The following is a 19513-nucleotide window of genomic DNA, read 5'->3' as shown; positions in this document are numbered from 1 at the left end:
GAGACAAATCACATTTTATATTATACAAGAAGAATATATTAATTTTTCATATTTGTCTAATTTTTCTTGTCTGACCATCTGTATATATAAAGTATTAGTGAGATTAATCTTGTGATAGTTGAAATCCAGTTGGATGTTTTTAGTTGAAACACATATAAATAACTGAACTAGTATCACACCATAATCCAAAGCACTGATTTACATTATAGTCATATATCAGAATCTTTTCTCTTTTATCAGAGATGTTTTATAACATTTAATGATTACAACAATGTAGGTGGTAGGATGAAATTGCACATTGTGCTAAGGGTACTGCTGATGTAGGAAATTGCTTTTTGTATCCACAGATCAGAATGCTAAATCATTTAAGAATTGGTGCATATCCAAAATGCATCTGTTGACCCAGATTCTGTCCTCTGATAACAAGACTGAAGTGATTGTTTTTCCGAGAACCCAATAGATTTTATTTACATTAGTGGAAGTGCCAATAAGTGCTTGTTGCTGGATTTGTAGGATACTGCTTTTCTTAAAGAATGTGTTCATGAAACTCCCCTTGTGTTATCTCTGCTTAGCTTTCTGATTTGGGGAAATATTACACCAAGAATTTAATAACAGTATGAGCATTCTAGCAGAGACAAAGGGGGAAAACATGTTTCAGACAACTGCCCACAATAACATAATGTTTCCTGGGCAGCAAAGGTGACGTAAACACCATGAACCGAATGCTTATAATACCAACCCTTTCAGAAATACAAGGTAATTTATACTTGCACAGAAAACAAAGTGGAGGAGGAGGAGGCCTTGAGCCTACCACTTAAATCCTCTTGATGTATATTTTTATTCTGTGCCATAGTAAGTGTTTCCAAGGATGGGGTTCCACCCACATTCCTTCCCCCCCCCCCCCCACTAAGTCAAGAGTCTCTTCTGTTGATCCCTCTGCTCTCTCCTTTACTGAGTGAACACATGTTCTGGTAAAATTAGTCCTGGCATGGAGTATCCAAACTGTGACCTGCAAAGAGTGAGCTGGCGCTCGGTCATAGTTCCTTTCCCATGTGGAGGCATATTTCTGCCTCCCTGTTCTTTGTAGAAGAGTGTAAGCTCTGTATAATGAGGATACCAGATGTTTGCCTTTAGACAGAACTTGCATTATCATGGCTTCCAAGCTGCCAGGAAGGTCTGGACTCCAGCAGTGGGTTATTTCCTTACTGAGCGAGAACGGAGTAGACACACGCATGGGATAGTTTATCCTGGTCTGTATGTATTCATAATAATCTACACTTCTGTAGATATAAAATACTCCAGAGCAAAACAAGTAGAGGTTACAACTCTCAGAGCTGAAGAAAACACATGTGCTCCAGTCTGCTGATGCTTAGTTTCTCATTGTAAACTACACCAGGCACTGAGATTCAGACCAACTGCTCTGAGAACTAGGTCAAAGTAGTATTTATAGGCAAACCTGCAACATGGACCTGACAGGAAGGAAATTTGAATTGCATCATGTTTCCTCGTTCCACTTCTGGGAGAATTGGGGTGATATGGTGCTGTCAGAGGACCCGGGCAGCCAGTGTTGCTCTTGGGGTGCCCTCATGTTCCCTCTGACTCGCTGGAGGAGCTTATCCACTATGGGCTCTCCTGTGCAGTGACAAGCTCTGGAAGCTCGCGCCCTCCTCCGCTGGCACCCAGCTGTCCCATTCGTGTTGTCCCTCTAACGCTTTCCACATGGAGGTATAGAAAATGACTACTGAAGAAATCAGGGCTCTGAAGTATGTGTATAACATGTATGTGCTTGTATCTTATATATATATAGATATATATATACATGAACATATAACATTCTTCTGTGTGTCCTGTCTCCACTTGCAGCATATCTTCATCTCTAGATGGCATTAATTTTTTGATAACTAACTTGGTTCTTTATTTATTTCATGTCACTTTGTACAGTTGAAACAATGAAAATTTATGGCACATTTATTGAATAACTTATAACAACTGAGGCTTCTTCGAAGAACTGAAGTGCTCCTGTTTTGCAGATTAGATTTTTCCAAGAGGCTTTTGGGCCCAACGTTGCACTGATGCAACTAACGTGGCTTCTGAACTGGTGCTGGCTTGGGTCCAGCCCAATTCTGAGCATGGGCAGAGCTGGCTGGCAGCTGTCAGTACCCATCTGTGGAGGCATAACCAATAACATTCATTGTATTTGTAAAGACCCCTTGCTAGCAAATGCATTCAGCCTTCTGAAACAATAGTTCTTCCAACTAATTAAAAACAACATTACCCCAACAATATTACATACTCAAGACATAAACAAACCATAAAACGATCAGCAAACGCAGCAGTATTCATTTAGAAGTGTATCTGTTGGAGCACAGGCTGGAAAATGAGTTTGATTTGGAGCTGGAGGGTATTCTGTCCTCCTGGGATCACCACCCAAAGGCTGGGACCACTTGCTGATCCTGGCACGGTGGCAGAGCTGCAAAGCAGCAGGTGGCAGATGAGTGACAAATCCCATCTGGCAGGGACTGAGGAGGTGGTAGCAAGAGCTTTAGACCCCAGCAGGTTCACCAGAGTATCCATTTAATAGGCAGCAATTACAAGAACACAAATCCCGATGAATATGATCACTGTTACTCAAGGCCCTGATCTAGCTTGTCTCCTTTGTAACTTATAAGTGATGGGGTGCGAAGCAGTAACAGCACGAGACAGAAGCTGCAGCTGCGGAGAGCTGAAGTCAGAAGACTATAACGCCGATGGCCAGCACTAGCCATTCTGCAGGCCAATGTGAGAGAACAAATGTTTCTCACACCAAGGAACAACTAAAAATGTGTTTCCCCCATTATTTTGTCATAAAATGACCTGTGAACAACTGCAAAGCTGAAAACTATTTCCATACCTTGTTTGGCATGGGACCTTGCTTGGGGACGGTGTGATCTCTACCAAGAACTAAAAATTTATTTTCACTGTCTAAAGTAGTCCACTCAGACTGATCTGGTCTGAAGGAGGAGTGAGTCACCTTGTCAGAATGATCTCAGGCCAGTAACATTCCCAGCTCCTCTGGGACGAGAACAAGGCAGCTCTGACCTACCCAACTAGCAATTATGTGCCAATAATTGAATAAGCAGAGCATGCAAAGCACGTTCCCTGCTCTGAACTTGTTTTGCAGATTTGGACATATCACTTCACCTTTTTTCTTCCTGCTCTCATTGATTATTATTTTGAGTTGTATGGTCGTTAATATCCTGGCCTTCTAAAGAGGAGAAAAGAAGTCAAGTTCTAAATCCATAATGGCATGCCACTGGGGTTTTTTTTGTTTGTTTCTTTTTTTAAAAAGCTATGGTTGTGTTGAATTCAGTGTTTTCTCAAATCATAACTTAAGTGCTGCAAAGATTTCTGTAGTATGAAAATGTGACTCAGAGATACTATTTGAGCTGAAAAAATTCCTTCTTTGTCTGTTGTCTCTTGCTGTGTGTCTGCAACATGCCTCCACTCTGGTTGACTATAAGCAACTGTACATGTGCTGTATTGCAGAGACAACTACCACTGTGTTCTCTTGATCAGTCTAGGTTTTTCTATGTTATCTGTCAGTATAACTGAGGACTAATAGCAGAAAAGGGAATAAAGTCTATTTTTTTCTTTTTTTCTTTTTCTGAATAGCCATTCTTTTTCTAATGCCAGGTGTTGCTGGAGTTACTCTTGCCAATGCCAGGTTCTAATGGATTTTCACCTTAGGACTAATTTGGATGCTGACTTAAACAGTATTTCCAGGAGGAAAATACATTTTCCTGTACTGATAGGCCATTGACGCCCAGGTAATATTAAAAGCCTTGGCCCAAATGACATAGGTGACCAGAACTGAGTCCTCATTTCCTGAGTACCTGGGTGGTAATGTCTGTTGTAGTTGCAGGATACAGACAAGTCTTTGGACATGTAAAAAGTTGCAAAGTCCTGACCTTGAGAAAACCTTGTGTTCCCCAAAACTGGTTTAATAAAACACATTAGTGCTCTTCACCAGCCTTGCCTTGGGTCCCTTCAGCATCTGGGTTACAGTGCTCTGTAACAGGCAGAATTTAAGAGTAGGTGGTGTTCCACTATTAAATTCTACGTCCACAGCTTCTATTATTGTTGAATTAATACAGGCAAATACTAACAGGGGGTGTTAAATGTATACTTTGTTAATAACAAAATATAATGTACTAGTTCTTTTGCTCACCTGAAAATTCTCTTCCCAAGTTGAGCTCCCTGTTGGCTGAATTTGCTGTAGCAGTGTCTGGTTCTTAATAGCAGGGCTTTAGTGGTAACTGCAATTTGCACAGGAACAATGAACTCTTTGTCACAATGAAGCATTTTGATTAGATGAGCTCAGTTGCAAATGAAAATAAATTCTTCCAACTTAGGAAAGGTATCATCTGAGTTATAGCTGGGTCAGGTCAGAGCTGAGTGTGTATTCTAAGTAATTCCTCTGTGGAATTATTACCATCACCATAATAATATCTCAATGGAATAAAAATGGAGATATTTGTCCTGATAGCCTTTCACTTTTTATTTGGAAAATCATTATAGTTACATTATCTCAAGGTTTATGGAGGAAAGATAACACCTGCTCCAGGAATCTACTGAAAAGTTATTTCAAGGGGAAAAGTATTAAACCAGAAATTAGGCAGATATTAAAACCAGAACACTGTTTTCCTTTGTGACAAAACTCAGTCTTGAGTTGCATAAAGCTTCAAGTTAATCACAACTGGTCTTTCTGTCTGTGGCAAGAACCGTCATTTCCAGCACACTGAACCCTGCATCTCTGCCTACCCACAAGAAGGTACATGTTGGGTGAAGCGAGTTTTTAGTGGGATGAGATATTAGCTCTAATGAGACATTCAGTTTGGTGTCATTTGTTCTTGAATAGTTTATTTTCCCCAGTATGTCAGCTGGAAAGGCAGAGATCCATTATCTGTTTGTTGCCTTTCCAGCCACTGTCTAGAGTGATACATATGTGAGTCTTCGAATGTTTTGAACTTCGTCTTTGCATCTCCACCTAAAATTCAATTCTAAGAAAGTCTCCTGACATATTATATCCCCTCTTTTCCTTCAGCCCCTGGAAAATTGTGCTCACCAGCACTTCCCACCACTGTGGGCTTGAAATGTCTGCAAGGCTTCAACTCGGTGTTGGATAGGTTCCTTGATTGACAGTGTCTATTTATGTGTAGGGCATGGAAAACTATCTAGGGTCCTTCAAAATAATATTTTACTCTGTCATAACTATTTTTATTTTTTATTGTAATGTAGCTATGGGTTTCAAGCCACACTTCCATGTTAAAGAAATATTTCTTCCCATGTCTCCGATGCGTGCAAGTATCTTTTGGAGATGTTCTACTTCTCATCCCACAGTTTTCATATAGAATTACTTTTCTGTGGACTAAGAGAATATTTTTAGATTTCCACGCTTGCATTTCTGCTTGCCCTAGTTTTCTTTGAACATGAAGAAGTTAATCCTCCCCTGGAAGAAGTCATATGCATTACCTTGTGGAGAGAAAGCTGGTTTTAATATTACTTTCCTTCTCTGCACTCCAGAATGATAGTTCCGGTTTTGGTAGTACTGCTATTTTAGGAGACAGAGAAAGGCAAATCTGGGGATTTAATGCTTTCTCTTCATTGAAAGCCAGAAGAAATAGGAATCTTTGATGCCCAGTGATTTGATGGTGACTGATCTATGTTAATTGACTTTGGAAATTCTTGCATCTCTCCCTTTAAATGAACAAACAAATAAAAGTTGTCCCAAACAAGTTCTTAAATGCCTGGAACACCTTGGTACCATAGTGAATCTCTTCACCATGGCCTTATGCAGCGCTGATGACACAGTTTTCTGTACCAGAGATTTAGATGTGGGAACTGGGAAAAATGCATTTTCTTGCAGGGAGAGAAGATCTCTATTAGCTGTGCTGACAAACTGTGGGAAGGCAAATCAGCCATAAGACTCCATTAATTTGATTTTAATCTTTACTTTATAAACCTGAGATTCTGGATGATAGGACACAAGCATTTTAATTAAAGGGCTTGTACTTTTTTTTTTTTTTGGGCAAGAGCTTTGCATAGTTAATAAGGACAGGATTACCCTACCTGTATATAACTGATTTGTGTAACGTCCAGGTTATCATACCAGATGCCGTTGTTCACCATGAATCATCTACAAATGTACAGGTTTTAAGCAACATTGAAGCCAATGGGCATTTGTGCTGACTGGCAGACTGATGGAAATATAACGTTATCTGTATATATTTTCAACCTCCTAAAAAATTCTTTGGATTAACAGGGTTTTTTATTTCTTTGCACTTTATGTTCTCTATGATCTAACATACCTTCTTATGGGTCCTGGCATTACTTGAAGTAAAACTAGTGTTACCTTCTTTTTTCTCCTTTCCAAGAGACAAGCAGGGTTTGCAGCTCTGCCTGTCTAGGTAGTTTCCTGCAAGTGACTTTAAACTTCAGAAGCCAACTTGGGCTTCTTTCCTTTGCTGATAAAGAATGCTTCTCGGTTTCTCAGCAGTCTGCCATCAATTAGCCCAACTTATTGGTAACACATGTTGACTGAGTAGATGGTTTATTTTCTTTAGCACAAAAGGTGGCAAAGAAATCAACAAGTCTTACGTTGTATGATAACTTCTCTGGTTTGCTTTCTTTAATTCTTTTTTTTCAGTGGAACTTCTCATGTAAGCCTGCATGTGTGCATTGGCGTCAGCCTTCTGCAAACGGAAATAATATGCATGAAATTGTAATCGTTGCCAGCATCCAATAGAGGGGCTCCTATCCAGGGCAGTGGGATCAATTATTTTCATAGGAGGCTGTGTATGTGGTGCTGTTAATTTTACAAATGAATTACAGGAAGAAAGAAAGAGGAAGCATATCTGACAGATCGTTATTGATGAAAGAATTTATTTTGCCCAGTAATCGTTCGCCGTTGGTTTGTGAGGAGCAGAGGATGCATTTTTATTGGTGCTGGTGCTCACCCTGGAGGCTGAGACAGAGGGGTTTGTATTGTTCTCCTGTGTGAAATTGCTTTTGCATCATCTCCTACAGAAATTCCTGAAGTGTATGTGGACTGAAGCATGGAGGGGGACCGATTTTTTGTTATTTTAGTGCTTACTTTTTCAAAGTGGTTATGCTGCTGTCTCACTGAGGCCAGTGTGGAGCTGGTAGGACCCAAACCCAGAGGTTTTATGCAGGTGAATTAAAATAAAGTATTCATTGATTAATTTCTTAAATGAAGGGCTACAAGTTTATATTCTACTGGGGCTTGGTTATTTGTTATAAATCTGAATTTTAAAATGTAGACGAGTAGTTTTCTCCAAACAGTTTCTTTTAGTTTCCTAGAAGATAGGTGTTGCAACAGTTTTGAAAAATTATCCTTAAATGATAAAGTATAAATTCGACTGAATGCTTGGTCACTGTCCCACACCGCTGCTGGGGCTTTTTTCTTCTCTTTTTTCCCCTGTCTGAACACAGCAGTAGCTCAGCTGGAGTGATGTTTCCAGATGACCGTTGAGCAAAACTGCCAAGAAATATCAGGGTGAGCCCCGCAGCCCCTGCTCCTGCCCCTCGCAGCCTGCCCTGGGCTGCAGGAGAGGCATAGAGCATCTGAAAAGCCCCACATCCATTTGGGGAAAGATCCTCTGGCTGCCATGTGCGGAAAACAAGCCGAGGAAACAGGCAGTCAGTCCACATCCTCGCAATGCAGAGCAGCCCTGGATCACAGAAGCACTAAAAGAGTTTAAAGTCGTTGAGGCGTAGTACTTTCCCTAAGAAATCTGAAGCTTTTCTTCAGTGATTCAAATTGACTGCCAGCACTAACAGCTTCAAGAGGCATCTCAGCTACCTTTGCACTTCATTTATTTTGGCACAACTAAACAGAGCCTTTCTTCTCCTCTGTTAAGACATGAGAGCTTGTGAGTTTTGCACTCATCCATGAGATCACATACTGGGTCTCAGTTTCAGACCTCAGTAGTAGCAGCTGGTGGAATAAAAGGATTCCTAGAAATAGCAGCAGGTCCATGTGGTTGTGCCTGCGTAGAGGGAATCGCAGGCTTTGGGGTAAGCCCTGTGATCTTGGGCCTCTGCCCATCCAGACTGCTGCACCTCTGGGAGCGTGTTGTGGTTTCCTGCCTCTCTGCACCTTGGTTTCTTTCCAGAAGAAATCAAAGCACACAAGGAGATGGTGCGCTGTCGTTTGTGTCCCGGGATGGGGCTGAGCTGCACATCGGTATGGTGGGCTGCACACCAAGCAGCTCTGCTCTGTACCTGCATTGTCACTACACAGTCCTGCTGCTGACTTCTGGGGTCTTTGGCTGCAATGCCTAACACTGGATATCCTTACTTAGATATATGCTTGAGAAACAAAGCCTGTAGTCTATTTTTTGTTGCTTAACACACTCACTATGCTGGTCAAATTATGCTTCCAAGCCCAAAGCTTTCTCAACAAGACGAGTGCTCCAGGCAGGATGTCCATCCTTGGCTGCTGAAGTGTTCCTGGGGAGTGTGGTGCCTTCACTGTATGTGACATCACCACATGCCAGCTCCAGGCATCACACTAGCATTAACTTAATTGCACTCTGCGATCGCTCCAATGTAATTGTTATAATAGGGATATACACAAGCAATGAAGCTACACTGAGCTCTTTATGGGCACGGCTGCATGTGTAACTGGACCTGAGTGATATTAAAGCTCCTGGTGTGTGTCTTGGCAACTGTGAACCTGCTTGTCCTTGTCCACCCTGTATTTATTTTGTTCTTGGTGCAAATAGCCTTGAGGTGATTTGGTGCAAGATGTGCATTGAATGCGTACCTGGGTTTGAAGGAATGTCATGCTGTGAAGGTACAAGGTAGTGCTGAGTGGTTTCCCCACGGTCAATTCTGCGCAGTCTGTAGTGGCAGTTCTTTGCGGTGACAGTCGCTCTGTGTGGACCTTCTCCAGGCGGTGACACAGAAACCCCTGTGAGAACTTAAGGTTCCTGGTTGGGGTCTGCGTGTTCTCGTCTGTGGCACTGGGCATTCGGGGATGGAGGGGAAGCAATTGCAGAAGCAGAAGAGCTGTTGGAGCTTGGATTTTTAATTCACACTTTCTATCCCACTTTAAATCAGGAGTTTGATGTTTCAGTAGTCTTTCAATAGTGAAGAAAGGTTTGCTTGTTTGGGTTTTCAATTTTTTTAAAAAAATTTATTTATATACTTACTTTAAAGTGAGAGGAATGGCAGGGAAATGCTTTTAATAAGTGAAACACACCACTTAGGTTTTTCATTCCCATGAACAGAGACTGCAGGTGTGAAAAACTAAGAGACGGGGATTCATTCAGTCTGTGGATTGAGGTGGGCTGGTGCTGTGCTTCCCTTCCAAGTTCTGGCTACCTGAACAAATGAAGGAATTTCATAATAGATCAGTCGAATCAACACATAACAGTTTATAGTTGCATAATTCATTCTAATATCCCTTATTTTTTAATGATCTTTGTGTTGAAGTAGGATAAATTTCAGAGATACGTTTTCACATTAGGTGTTTTAAGTACGAAAAACACCCACAATTGTTACACCAGCTTTTTTTCTATAAAACTAGTTTCTTAGAATGCAAATTTGGGCACGTCACCAAAGTTACACAGAATTCAGCAGTGCTTTGAATCTCCATCTATTTCTGCTATAAGCCTTGATGGTAAGTTTTTGGTGTTTCCAAGCACAGCATCTCTAACAGAAGAGGTGTGGAAAAACCACGCTTCCTTCACGATATTTGTTACCAAATTTAAGGCATACTTCCGTAACACTGATGGCATGCATGTTTTGAACCTTCACTTTAGATAAAACCTTGCAGCCCTGACTTAAATGATAAAGTAGTCCAACTGCCCAGGGTGAGTTCAGAATAGTATCAGCTGTGTGTTTCTTCAGTGGGTTCTGCCCCAGCCTGGAGGGCTCAGCTACTTGAAGATTGCAGGAAGAATAACTCAGGTTAAAAGGGACCTCAAGATGTCATCTAGACCCATGTCCTGCTCCAAGCAGAGTCAGCTATGAATTTTGGTCAGTTGAGTCAAGACTGGAACGTTTTACCCAGAGTGGAGGTTTAAAAGATGCGTGTCATCTGCCACAGTCCTTCAAAATCAGCAAATAGAGATCCTTTACTGGGGGCTGCTCTTGCGAAGCAAGAAGGGCTCACTGCTTGAGAGGAAAGCAAAAGGCAATCATCTAAGAGGGTATTTATTGCATTGCTGAAAATGGTGTCTTAAGAAGCACTGATTTGGACCGTGATGAAGCCTTTAAAGGAGAATTGCTTTCAGCTGGGGAATCCTCTGGGACTTGATTCTCAAAACAGGGCATTTACGTAATCATTGTCAGCATGCAAATTCTTGATTTTTGAAGCCTAAAGGGCACATAAATGTTTAGTAAAGAGGGCCCAATGTGATTTTTTTTTTTAATCTTCCTGGGTTGCAAGAGAAACATTATAATACTGTTGGTATGCTGCCTAAATTTAAAGACATTCATAATAGGAAGAAATCTATTTTCTGCATATTTGTATTTTTATGCGTGTGTAGCTTTGTGTGTGTAGGTACAATATGTATACATGGTCAATTCATACCTTATAAGGTTGCTCAGCTGCTAAGCTATATGCATTGAGAAATATATTGTCAACCTATACCTTGTACATTTTATGCCTTCTAGAGACAGTTTAATAAAAACAGGTGCTTTTCCATAAGAAAAGTTCAGCAGCCATAAAGAAATATGCACAGCGTGTTTCCATTTCATCTTTACATATCTTGTAATTAAAGATGTGCCAAACTCCTTGAAAATAATTCACTTGGTCAGTGAACCACATTATTCCGCGATTTGCAGATATCACAAAAGAGAAAGCTTAGGCATTTTGATTCACTCTGCAAATCGACATAGTATTGCTCCACATTATGTCTCAGTGATGCCCAGCAAATTGACTCTCATTGCTTCACACTGCATTACTATGCAGAAGGTCAAAGTAGCACCTTTTTTTTTGGATCAGATGTGAAATGTTAGGTGGCAAATATTGAAGTCGCAAGAAATTTAGCAAAAGAGCTAACTTGCGAGGTAATTCTTGGGGAATTTGTTCTCAGTAGTATTAATTAAACTCAGGCTTTATTAATATGCTTTGAGAATATAATAAATGGATTCTGAGGCGAGTAGTAAAATCAATCTTGTCTCTCTTTAGGGCATGCCTGACGTACTTTTTAGGAGGCTCAAGGCTTTGTTTACATTAAGGAAAGTGGGGTGCCTACACTGATGTATTATGGCCTGATCTACTGCAGTGATACATAAATAGGGGTTCATCCCGCTGCAGCTGAATCCACTGCGATTTCTGCACAAAGTATTAGTCCCTGCTGCTGGGGCAGCAGCACTCCGACTGTGAAGGAGGGAGAATGACTCCCCAAGGTCCAGAGCAGCCTACCACAGGATTACCGCCTTGCCTGGTGTCCGGAGTTATGGCAGACAATCCTTAAAACCTCCGTTTTTCCCCTGGAAAAAAAAAAAATATCCCTTTTTCTTCACTGATGTTCTTATGGCCTCAGTGTACAGGTGAGCCCTGAGTAAGCTCATGTCCTCGCTGTGCCCAGCTCTACCACAAAGGGTTTTATCAGGGGTTCTAAACACCTGTGAAAGCAAGAGAAAGATTTACCCCCGATCATACAGTGATTTTCCATCATCTTTCTTTGTTTGAATATTTGGAATGTGATTTTTATGTCTCTGCCTTACTAAAGAGGTGAAGTGAATGATCTTCTCCTTTCACTTCCTGGCAGTGTTGCCGCCTCGTACTTCAGCTTACGCGGGCTGAGCAACCTTAGGAATCATGTAGTCAGCAACAAAGCTCCTGCTGTATTGTTGTATCCCAGCAATTGCCTGGTATTGGAAAAAATATATATTCTGTTTACATAATATAAGTAGAAATATCCTTCTGTTGTAAAGTTTGGGTGTTTCCCTGTGGGATGGATTGATGTCTGCAGGGGTGGGCTGCTGCCCTGTAAACACAGAATACGGGACAAACAAGCTCATGAATATTGGATGTGATGGAGAGAAGAGACATCCCATATTCATTCACGTGTCTCTTGGAGCGTGAACCAGGGCCTCCTGCCTGTAGTGTCAAGTGTCGGGCAAATGGGAGCTGGGGTGTTCCTTAGCATTTCAGCAGCCGACTGATCCGATTCATCATGAATATCATAGAAAATTGGTTTTGACATGATAAATGTCTACTGGTCAGTGTTATCCCACAATGCTTGTGCAGCGTCAGCTGTACCTCTCCTATTTTAGATGCTATAAAACATTTGTTGTCTCCATGTTCACTACATAGTGGGGGAAACAAAAGCCTTGGGGCTCCTCCATTGATTTCACGAGCTCAAGGATTTTTCATTTTCTGGATGGACTGTGTTGCTGATTTCTGTATTTCTGTGTTAATTTCTGGGTTTATGATGCAAAAAAAGATGCTAGCTGTGCTTTGTGGAATTTAACAATTCTTCCTATAATTTCACTTGATCTTGTTGGGGAGAGAAGAGGGGCCCTTGTCTTCTCCCAGTAGATGTTGGATCTTTTTGAAAGTCCGTGCTGCTAACAGCACGTTTACTCCAAGGTCATGGGTGTATGGCATTCAGTGGTTTTTAAAAGATGGAAAGAATATCCTAACAGCTAGGTGGGATTTGGAATATTTCTTAGCTGTGGAGCTGGACAGGTTGGGGCGGGTGGTAAGGAAGAAGGCGGAGTGTTTCAGTTACTCCAAAGGTTTAACACTAGTCGCTTCAAATCTTCTTTCGCTGATCTGCTGAAGATTGTGTAATCTCTCTAGCATGCAGATGTTGAACAAAGGAATATTACTGTAACATCCTTAATCTGTCTTTCCCTCTTCCCTTCCTTCCTTATGATCCACTCCATGTTCTCCTGGGAATTGAAAGTATAAAATGGAATTTGAGGAAAGGTGCATTTCTACTTTCCAAGAACTAATTCTCTGCAAAGAGATTATCTGTATTACTGGGAAGAGCTACTGCTCATTAGATGTCTAGCTGTAGATGCAGTTTAAGGCGATAAATAAAGTATTCTGGATCACAGCACACAAGAATATAATTAATCGGGTATTTGTTCTAATATGACTGCATAGGGATTTAACAGGAGATCGGCTGTGTTTAGTAATTTCACTGATAGCTTTTTTCCTTCCCCAGCTGAAGGATTCTACCTTTTTGTGCAATATCAATTTACATGATGTAGTCTTTCTTTTATATATCAGAGAAGACGGCACAGAAACAGGAAATAAAGAACTTTTAAATTATGCAATTGCACGGGTAGTTTAAATCTTTCCACATTTTCTTTTTTTAAACTAAGTCAGAGCTGTAATATGTTTGAAGAGAAATACCTGAGCTCTTGAAGCAGCCATAGGATAATACTATGCCTTTACTCAAACAGAACTCCCACTGAAGTCCAGAAGCAAGATGTTCATGCCCTAGGAATGGGGAGAAGTGCTTTAGTAAACTAGTGAATAATAAATCTGTGTGTAAAGATGTTATAAATGCAGCTGCTGAGGTAGGAAATGGACGAGGAGGTCATACAGATGCAATGAGCTGCAACCATAGTCCTTCAGAGCTGCCGTTTGCTGTTCCAGAGTAGTTCAGCAGCCCGTGGTAATGCAGTTGGCAAGCATTGGAGGTATCCCAGGTGTAAGATGCCTGGGAAATGGGAGATGTCGCCGAAGCCCCAGCCAAACTGCTGCTTCCAGCTCCGCCTTCGATCCAGGAAAAGCAGCGTTTCCTCAAGACTCATCTGTGAACACTTAGGTCCATCCAGCTCTCACCCGTGTGCGAGCAGGCATGTGGTGCTGGGGTGTGGGGGAGAGAATAATCCCTTTTAATGAGTGGCAAACTGTCTATCTCGACAATTTGCATGGATAAGCACAATCCATCATAATACATCACCAAAGATTAGCCTCCTTATGAGACTGACGTGTTTTGAAAGGAAAACACCAAAGTGAAATTCATTTTCAAACTCCTAAGTCTGTGGCTTTGATCAAGAAAACAAAGCATGATGTTTTAAGAAGACACTAATGACTAAAAAAGAAGTGATGTGTTTAAAAATCTTGATCTGCTGCGGGTGATGGTTGCAGGGCTTGCCACCAGCTTCCCATTAGTGTCTGAAAGCCTCCCATGCTGTACCCTGCTGCACAAAGCTAGCAGAAATTTTAATACTTATATCTCTGATTTAACTAGAGCACATGTCTATGAAAGACTTATGTTTTTAAGATCAACAAATATATTTTGTATTGCTTGCTGCAGAATACAAAACCTTAAGATGTGCAAGCATCAATGAACAGTAAAATATATGGCCAAATGATTGACAGGGCAAGAAAGAGACAGGTATTGTGTGTAATAGGCTAAAACCAGCCTCTGGAAAAAACATGAAAAATGGAAATTAAAACAACAGAAAAACAAAGAGATTTCAAATTTGTCTTAATTCAATTTTTATAGCTTTGCACATGATGTTACCCAGCCAAAAGCAAACGTAATATTTTATGAATTTAATAGTATGCTTCTTTATTTATATGCTCATGTCTTTCATTCTATATCAAAGTTAAATGAAAACATAAAAGAGTTGACTGTGATAACGTTCAGGTGATTTGACTGTGATAACTTTCAGGTCATGTCTCAAACATATATTTGAAAAGTTAACTGCACCAGTTTGCTTACAACTGATAGTTATATGAAGCCTTTAGTATTTTTATTAACAAGCAATACTTAAGGATGGGTACCTGGTCCTCAAAGGAGAAGCCCTTTTGGTTTTTATGGGATCATCGGGAAAAGAAATCTCATTTCCCCATTGCACCTTTAGAACGAATATTTGCATGTAGCTTTCATTTTTGTCTGAACTACCACTGACCCCTGCCTGCTTGCATCTGTATCTTGTCTGAGGTTCGGTACAGGCACTCTACTCAAAAGGAACCAGTAAAGTGAAACTGTACTTTCCACAAATGCCACAAATCTGAATGTTTCCTTCAGTCTAATTATACTTGTTGCATTTCCACCCCCTATTGTGGCTTTTTTCTTTCCTGACTGCCCTATCTCTGTATCACATGCTAAGACCGTCAACTAGAAAAAGTAAAATCGACTGGTGAGTTGTGGGTCTCAATTGAAGCAATGGTTGTTTTCTCTTCAGTGTTAGGAGGATTTTCAGTGATTTCATAAAAGTACCAGTTGACGTGGCCTTTTTGAGCAATGCAAACGCTATATCAAGGGATCTCCATCAAGTAAATAAAAAACCTTTCTAGTTTGTAACAAAGTGGACATAGATAAGCTTTATAAGGTCCATTTGAATTATTACAGCATCTTTCATAATTAACATTGTCATGAAGCTGTAAGGTCTAAAGGCTGCACAGGTGCTGCTTTATTATTAGCAAAAATGCAGCAAGTGAAATGTAGTTTGAACAAATAGCCAAAAAACATGTGTAGCCTTTCAGCCTTTCTGCTCCGCTGGGTCATGTGATGCCGAAAACTTTCTCGGCCATCAAATGTTTGGTTTAAATTCAGTTGTGTGTGTGGAATCGTTGCCTTAGGGTTGCCCCTGCTAGCAATATTTATCAGAGAAATTAGTATACATATGATGTCATTGATCTTTCTGCAAATCATATCTACATTTCAGTGGTGAGTAAATCCTTTTCATGCTCTGTATCCGAACACTGATCTGGGTCTAAATATTGAAGAAGACTGGGAAGGGCAGTTCCAGGCCATCACTGCTCTGATCAGCACCGAGTTCCTGCCATAAACGCTTCACCCCTGAGTTCAACACGCTCTTTGCCTGTGTATCAGTAGTCTCGTAACTCAGCTCAAAGGTATAAAACATCAGGAGATAAATGGGCATCCAAAAGACTGTCCGCTTTCTTCATCTCTATCAGCCAGCCCAGTATTGTCTTTCTACAACTATTACTTCTGTTATCGACGTATGCCTTCCCATTGTGTATCTAATCACATCCATTAAAATACAAAGATTCAAGGGTAGGGAAATTGCTATGAAAGTGGTGAAAAGCAAAATTCCTCTCTGGGGGTTTGTTTGCTTTCGGGTTTATTGTCCTTGGTGTCTCATTTGTTGGGTTCCTCTAACCATCTGTATGTAACTTGTGCGTTCTGGTGGGATTGAAAATGTGAAATATGTGAATTTTTATGACTCGGATGGATAGTTGCCGAGGTGCTGACTGTTCTGGATGGCAGATGTAGCAGTAGGCCGAGGGAGGGGCTTTGAGCAATATTCAGAAAGGCTGGCTTGCCTGGCGCTCGGTATAAAAGCAAACATGATCACAGGAGAAAAGGCTGCCAAAAAAGCAACATCTTAACATCTGTCCCATATAAAATACCTTATTTTTCCTTCCATCACTTTCTGGTTTCAGCCTGTAGAACTGCAAAGCTGGTAGGGCGTTTAGAGTTTCATGAACAGCTGTGTTGAAAAGCTCAAACCTATTTTAAGAGTCCTATGTTGCTACCTAACTAGTACTTTAACATTTTAATTAAGTCTTTTTTGACTGAAACCGATATGAGATATTAATTAATTTTCACTGAGAAACAGGGATATTTTTATTCTTAGGAATGAAAATCTTAAGTGCTGATATTTAGGCCACACTAATTACTCCTACGTCTCTTTTTGAGACAGACTTGGTGGTTTGTTTGCATTTGAAGTTTGTAGTCTCTGAAAATATTTTCTCACACATATATATATACACACACATATATAAAACATGTAATTGGTAGTTTTCAGTCTGGAATGGGTCACCAATAGGTTCCTCACAAAAAATAACAAAAATAACAAATTCAAAGCATAATTTTTCTGGGATCTGGATCTCTGTTGAAAAATATATTGATGTTTGCAAATCAGAAGGTTGGAGACCATTAAATCAATCTGTTTCCAATTGCCTAGAAAAAGCATATGTCTGTGACTGCTATCCCAATACTCAGTTCTTCTCCAGTGACATTGTGAATGGTGAGCGGTGACCACCCTTCCGGAGCCTGCCCCTGGTGTGGGGAAGGCTTTCCCAGAGCGGAGAGGTGCTGTGGGTCGGGCAGCGCAGCACCGCAGAGCCCAGCGGGGCAGCTCCTCGCCCAGAGGTCGTCTGGCTGGGAGATGGGTACATCAAACCCTGCCACCAGGGCCAGGCGACTCTCTTGACAGGGACTATATGGTCGGTTTACAGCTGGCTGCATTTTACACGCTGAACAAGGAGGACGCCTGGTTAAACTGTAGCTTTATGTGCGGTTTATACGTTAAAGAAACAGAGTAAAACAAAGAAGAAGAAGAAAAAAAAAGAGAGTAAAACAAAGAAAATAGGTAAAATGTGTTATTTTGACAAAAAGATTTTGTCATGCATGGCCATGAAGTGTGAAAAGATTTAGTTTCAGAGGAAGTAACCAAAACTAACAGCACAGAGCTATTAGATACAGCAAGGATGCCAGACTTGATTTTGCTAATAATGGGGGGAGAGGTAATATACTTGGAAATGAGAATCACAGAATGGTTCGGGTTGGAAGGGGCCTTAAAGCTCATGCAGTTCCAACCCCCCTGCCCTGGGCAGGGACACCTCCCACTAGACCAGGTTGCTCAAAGCCCCGTCCAGCCTGGCCTTGAACCCCTCCAGGGATGGGGCATCCTTCCAGAAAGGATGGTGCTTTTTCTTTCTACCTTTTCCTTTGCTAAGGTGAGGTCAGCGGGAATTATGTCCCATTCTATCCAGTGTGCCTGGAACATTAGAAAAATTGTCGTTGGTGGTAGAGTGGGAGCAGCAATCTGCTAAGTATAATAAGATTATGGTGCTTAGATCAGAAGCTCCCCCAAAGTTTGTAGCGTTCATAATGGTGAAAAAGTAATCATTATGAAAACTTGAAAAATAAAAAAGGTCATATTTTTTTTATAGACTTATGCCATCATTTTTTTGGTTTGTTTGGACTCTTTCTCAGAGTTCTGCAGAAGGTATCTCTGAAATATATAAAACTGTCATGTGTTACTTTCTTGCCAGTTTTTTTTATAATTAGTTCAACATGGCACAAGACCTCTAAATGACCCTTGGTGCTGTGTCACAGATTGTACTTTGTATGTTTATATGAAATACCAGGATAAGAGTCAGCCTGGGAGCACTCTGGTGTTTTTCAAAGTGGAAAAGTCTCTGTGGGGCAAATGTTTGTGATAACTACAACTTTATTAAAACTTTTGAAGGGAGTGAGTAAAATGAGACTGCAGAACTTCATCAGTGACTGAATTTTTCCCAGTGGCTGTCTTTTTGGCTGAAACTAGAATTTAAAAAAGAGCCAGGCCCTGGGTATTCATAGCGTTAAACCTCATTTCGTTGATTACACTGGGGTAGAGTGAGTGTAAATCGTTACCATTTTGGTTTAGTGCTTTCTACTATTACAAGGGACTGAGTGTGATACAAAGCGAAGCTGAGAGCAGCCCATAGTCTCTTGAACATACTGGGGCAGCTTGAAAACCAGTTGTATGACTTAAGTAGCTACAGGTCCAGCCATGGTTGCCAAAGACCTTTAGATCTTTGGGAATGGGCACAGTGAGTGTTTGTGCCCCAGACCTAAGCTGCAAATAAAGTGTGATTAGTGTAGAAGGCTTCTGAAAGTTAAAGGAACTGCATTGGCGCCATACAAGGAGTTTGCCCAAGTGGAAGAAGCAGGACCATTGATTCTTGTAGTTTGGAGGATGTGGTTACTCTGTGTTTGGCCAGTGCTAGGAAGGTCCCTCAAAATATTCATCCCTTAAATGTTCAAATGGAGTGCAGTGGCCCTGAAGCACGCAAGTGGAAGCAGATTTCTTGCCTTCTCCAGTGGCAAGTGCACCTCTGTGCCAGGCTCCGTAACGCAGCGCAGAGAGGAGTCACAGTGTCATCTTAATCCTAGTCTTCATGTGTGTTTCAGTACCATTTTTCCCTTTACGGTGGGAAAAAAGGCTAAGAATAAAATCCAGTAAAAAGACGAGCTAAAGACACGTCTTTTTTGATGGATTTATTTTGCAAATAAAACAAAGATGGTTTAGATTGTGAAAAAGTCATAAATTTTATAGTCTAACTGTACACAAAAGGCAGGCTTTTCTAGGCACTTCGCATCCTACCAGCTGTGCCAGAAATGTCTGCAGAAACACATCATTTAAACAAGTCATGTTAATAAAGAGACTAATTCATTAAAATCCAGAATGCTACGTTTAAATAATAATAAAAAATAATCAGTTTTCTCCTAGCAATTTCCATATTTTCTGGTAGATGACTGTAAGAGGGAAGAACAAACAGACAATCCCAGTAAGCATGAAATTGTGGTTGGAGGCTGCAGAGTCAAGTCATCGGATAAATGTGTGGTGAAAAAGTAAGGACTATATGAAAGACTAATATTGAAATGGTGCCTTCTGGTCAGAGCGCTTAAAGGAGACAAAATAGGTTTCAGGTAAAACAAAACTCTCAAAAGAATGGAAGTTTTGAGGGGGATCCTTTTACAGTTATTATTAAATTGAATTAAAT

Source organism: Larus michahellis, chromosome 4 (assembly GCF_964199755.1).
Source record: "Larus michahellis chromosome 4, bLarMic1.1, whole genome shotgun sequence".
Lineage (NCBI taxonomy): Eukaryota > Metazoa > Chordata > Aves > Charadriiformes > Laridae > Larus > Larus michahellis.
The sequence above is the reverse complement of the archived record's forward strand: the minus strand, read 5'-3'. Positions refer to the sequence as shown.